Below are 5,418 nucleotides of genomic sequence, written 5' to 3'. Positions count from 1 at the left end.
GTAAGACAACAGTCAAGCCATTAATGTAGTGTGTACATGATACAGATTCTCCACAGGAACTCCATTCACAAGAGCAAGGCCTTTTTGGTATCTGCCCAAAAGACCACCTGAGCAGATGCCTTCAATCCCTGTACCCCAAGACCAAATAACAATCATTCACATAGGATCCATGAGCTGGCCCTTGTTTGCCCTCATCCCCCATTCATTCTATCTCCTAATAAGGTGAAGATATTTCCTTCCATTACAGAATTCCTGCTTCTCGGGAAGCTTGAGCACTTAAGTCCCTAAAGATTTCTCTCTTTTTAAAAAGATTTATTTATTCTAATAAGTACTGGAGTGGGCTTCAGACACACCAGAAGAGGGCATCAGATCTCATTACAGATGGTTGTTGAGCCACCATGTAGTGGTTGAGATTTGACCTCAGGACTTCTGGAAGAGCAGTCAGTGTTCTTAACCACTGAGCAGTCTCTCCAGCCCCCCTGCATATTTCTTAACCGGCCCTGAAGTCTGTGCTAATCCAGTGTTCCAGAGTACTCCCCAAGAGAAGACCACAGACATTTGCAACTCTGATCCTGTCCAACTGAGCTTCCAGTGCTCTAAGGCAAAGAATAAACAGGGATTTCCAAGGCCTCTCCACGAAATCGGTCCAGAATCAAGCTCTGGGGAGAAAATGGTAGCACACAGAACAAGGGGAGTATCACATGCTTGCCTCTCAATATGATTGGTATTTCACAGAAGGTCATTAGTGGAGGTGCTCGGGGTCACTGTAAATTCCTGTGCTGTCATCTGACACTTGGCACACACTGACAGAGTTCCCTCTGACGCTTGAGAGAACTCCCTGAAGGCAATTTTTACATTACGACTGGAGATGAGACATTCAGAGGGGGTGAGGCAGTGTGCCCCTGGTCCCACTGAGCATGAGTTGGGAGCCAGAGGTTGATAACTTTGACTGACTAAGGGAAACACCAGATATCTCTATGTTGCCCTGGGCTGTTTGAGAGTCAGTGCGATTATCTGAAATAAACCCTCTTCAGTTGCATTTCTATCACAGTGACGTGACACTTCCAAGTTATACTGCATGACCATGTGAAGCCAAGGCTCGTGTGCAAAGGGACTACCCATGTCATAGCCACAGTCTAGAGCAGAGGGAAAGAAAGGCCTGCATGAGGCTTGCTTGCTTGTGCTCATCTAGAGCTCTCTGCTGTCATGCAGTCTGGGACACAAGCCTGCCAAAGCTGTTGTGCCTTCCATTGTCAGTTAAGGTAATCAAAGGGGTCCTCTACAGACATGCTCACAGAGGAACTTCATCTAGAGGACTCCTCTGTGAAGACTCTCCCTCCAGGTCACCTCTCCTGCACTGCTTGAGAGTCTGATTAAAGACCATGAATTGCTCCAGTGGCCACCACAGCTCCCAACATTGAAAACTCTCAGACTCAGGACTAGAGGCTTCAGCTTCTCACTTTGCCTGGGCTCAAGGCTGACACCTTGTAGTGTGTTCTCTCTGCCAGCTCAGTTTCTCCCCACATTATACCTGACACTGTTTTTACTCAGCCATCAGCTCATAACTGCTATGTCTCTACCGTGTCCTCGAGTAATGCCTTCCAGACATAGATGAAGATTCCTCAGCAGACTTCTCTGCCTTCATTTGATCCTTTTTTCTGTTTCCTCTGCCAGGTCCATTTCCAGGTGTGGAACCCCTCCCTCCAAGAAAGGATAACAAGTGGTCGGCCTCTCATGCCATTTCCTTCTGTTACCGTGTGCTTCTTTGAGTAGGCCCAATTCAGTGCTACAAGGTATGTATGAGGCTTCCAGACATTACCGTAGTTTTCACAGACGGTATGGCTCTGAGAGCCCATAACCTTGCAAAGCACTTGATATTATTGACATATTTAGTCACTTACTTCCTTATCCACTGTCTCTGTCTCTCTGTCTCTCTGATACTCCTGCTTTGTCTCTGTCTCTGCATCTGTTTCTCTTTCCCTTTGCTCTTTCTCCCTGCCTCTCAGTCTCTGTCTGCCTGTCTCTTTCTCTCTGTCTGTCTGTATCATTGTGTGTGGGGGGGGGGAAGAGGTAGCATGATTATTTTCTGGGTACCGTATAGAGGTCAAAGGATACTCTATTGAGGCATTACTGAAAGTTGGGGAAATACCCTGAGATTGTACTCTATTGTCTATTCTTGGAAGTTTTTGCAGGTGAAGAATCTGAAGGGTCTTTGTCAGTGCCAGTACACACAGAAGTACCTGACTTGTCTGGGAAGTGGGAGCCTTGGCCTTGGCACAGACATGTGCTGTTCTCCTTCCTTGGATGCCAGTCCGGATCATATCTCTCCTGCAGACTTGCCTTGATTGTTGACTTGGGGATCCTCAAGCTCTCAGCTTACTTAGTTCTCTAAGGTTAAGTCTCATTTAATCTTATCATACTACTTCATTTGCCCCAGATCTTTCTGCCTACCTTTATTTTGCCAGAACTTTATCTTTGACTGTAACAGTAAGTCTGTAATATTTTAGGACATGGCTTCCCTCATCAGCAGATCCAGAGCCCTCACACCAGATGCTCTTATTTACCTGTGAGTGGGACCAAGCCAACAACCTTAATCCTGACTCAGAGGTGAGAATAAACTTAAAGCTCAGAGCATGACCTGCTCCAGTGTGGTTCCTGAGCCTGAGAGCTCCCGGTGAGATGTGACGCACTTGTCATGCTAACCCAGGTAGGGACATCGTCCTCTACAGAAGAGAGATGAGGAAAGCCTTGTGTCAGCACACGGACTACTTCCCATTCCCCAGCTCGCTCACCTGGGCTGCAGGGATGGCAAAGCGGCTTCCATAATAGGGGCAGGCCTGGGCCTCCTTCCCGAGGGCCACGAGCTGCTCCATGTCCTTCACCTCCAGCAGAATCTCATCCCGGAGAAGCTCCATCTGCTCATGGTTGTAGAAGGGGCAGGAGGCCTGCATCTTCTGTCTCCTTCTCTTTGGCTTGTCTTCCCCAATTCTCATCTTCTCTGTGGTGGTGCAGATGGAGGGGAGCAAGGACAGGAAGGGGCTCAGCTACGTCTGGGGTCAGGAGTCGGAACGATGATACGGAACCACACACGTTCACGGGGTAGGAAATTCCTGCTTACTGTGGCCTCGTCGGGATACTATGGGAATTGTCCTCTATGCTCTCCAAAAAGAGATGGCACAAACGCGTCTATGCCAGGTCCCTGACCCTGACCCAGGAAGCACCAACACCTGTGCCCAAGGAGGGGCCTGAGGCAGAAACCAGGGCCCGCTTAGCCATTCCTTCTGGTTAACACAGTCCTCACGCCATGGCCCTGTTGTAGACCCCACCACACTTCTGCCACTCACACGCTGTCCGGCACGTCTCACAACACAGGTCCTGTACCTACCGTGTTTGCGTCTTTGCATGTCCACGCAGCGGTCATTCATGAGGTGCACAGAACCCAGGCTTTTCACATCTTCATTCACACAAAGGCTCTACAAGGCAGGAGAAGAGGGAAAGCAGTGGCTTTCGTTCACATTGGGAAACCTCTGTTACCAAGCTTACCCTCAGTCAACTCTAAAGATTGCCTCATCTTGACCCTTGCTTACAGAATGGACCATTAACACAGAATCGGACCACTAAACTGCTCTTCTGCCCTCCTGAAGTTTTTGTTTGTGCCTAAGCTACACCACACAAAGCTCTCCACCAACTCTAAGACTGAACCTGTTCTCTGCGTGCATGAGAACCCACTGTGTTCTGTATCAGTCGGGGGTGATTAGGTTTTATGTGTGTGGGCATTCTGTCTGCTTGTCTAACTGTGCACCATGTGCATGCCTGGGACGTGCACGGGGAGCCAGAAGGAAGCGTACGATGCCCCGGAGCTAGGGTGACAGACGGCGGCGAGCTGCCATGGAGATGCTAGACACTCAACCTGGGTCCCTGGGAAGAGCACAGCAGCAGTGTTCTTTGCCCCTGGGCCATGGCTCCAGCCCAAGCTCATACTGTTTGAAGGAAGCTTCCTCACAGTCCGTTTCTGTACCAGTATTTTAGGGTTTTGTTCCTTAGTTCGTTTTGGGGTCTTAGTGTGCATTGTGGTCGTTTGTTCTGAGAGAGCGTCTCACTGTGTAGAGCAGTCGAGTCTCAAATTCAAAAAACTTCCTCTTCCTCCATATCCCATGTGCAGGGATTAAAGGTGTGCACCACCACACCAACCTACATGAAAGGGTCTCATGTGCTCACATTCTCTTTCTTCCCAACCAAAGGGTGAGTTTGCAGTGGGATTTTTGTTTTGTTTTGTTTTGTTTCTTAAGAAAACCTCTGCCCTTTAGTGAAAAAAAAATTACTGTCCTTTGTTGTGATCTCTGGGCCTTGATGAGAGAAATGGAAGCCACAGTAGTATAGCATTTCTCTCTGTCTGTCTGTCTGTCTGTGTCTGTCTGTCTCTCTCTGTCTCTCTCTCTCTGTTTGTCTTTGAGATTGAAACTGCATTTTTTTCTCCTACCCTTCAAACGCTCCTTGCTATCTTTCCAATTCACAGCTTCTCTTTCATTGATATATGTATCCATACATGTTTATGTGCATCCATATTATCTTCCTAACTCTAGCCTGCTCAGTGTATATAACGTTACTTGTAGTAGGTTAGCAGGACTGACCATCTGGTCTTGGATAGGCAATGGTGGACTGGTTCCTGGGGTAGAGGATTTCTCCCACTCAAGGCATTTCTGAGCTCAGCTGAACATCTTGGATACTGAACACTGACAGATGTCTTTAAAGATAAAGAACAGAAATGGCGCTGGCTGAAGGACAAAGGAAGGACTCACTGCCTAGTCTGTGTCTCCTGCACCTTATAATTTGGCCAACCAAGGAGCGCTGCCCCCAGGCCCACCTTGCCCTCACCAACCTCTGTCTATGCCTAGGCCAAGAGAAAAGACACAGGAGGAGGCATCTGTCTGGACAAGAACACCTCCTTTTGCTTACCTGCCTAGACCCAAGGGAGACTAGCCGCGTCTCCTTGCCAAAAGGGCTCTTCTGCACCTCACGCACAAACTGGGCCAGCTGTGAGTGTGTCCGACTGCAGTAATAAATCTGACCAGAGGAAAGGAAAGGGATTCAAAGAGGGGAGTCTAATTGGCTGCATTGGCCTGAGATCCTGCAGGAGGAAGCAGGGCAGTCACAAATGCACACTCCTGAGATGACAAAGACTCTGCTCAGGTCAGGTTACACCTAACTGGGGCCCAGCACTGTAGAACTAGAGTTTTAAAAAAGTTACTCATTGTCAGAGTCCGGATGTGCCTGAGGGAGAGCCAGAGATAGGACTTGCCAAACCAGCTATCAGCCCCAAGGACATTGACCATCTGTAGCCACCCTCTCCCCTTCCTTCACCCCCCTGAGTGAGATGACCCACCCTACATGCCTGCTGAGCTGCTAGAGAGCACGTAC

General features: G+C 48.7%; 1 pseudogene; it reads left to right on the top strand.

Moving 5' to 3' along the window:
- LOC102553550 (uncharacterized) overlaps positions 1-2,634 on the top strand; it is a 36,071-nt pseudogene extending 33,437 nt beyond the window's left edge.
- The last annotated feature ends 2,784 nt before the right edge of the window (positions 2,635-5,418 follow it).

Source organism: Rattus norvegicus, chromosome 9, assembly GCF_036323735.1.
Source record: "Rattus norvegicus strain BN/NHsdMcwi chromosome 9, GRCr8, whole genome shotgun sequence".
In the NCBI taxonomy this organism is placed as follows: Eukaryota; Metazoa; Chordata; class Mammalia; order Rodentia; family Muridae; genus Rattus; species Rattus norvegicus.
Note: the sequence above shows the minus strand (reverse complement) of the source record. Positions and strands in the feature narration are given on the sequence as shown.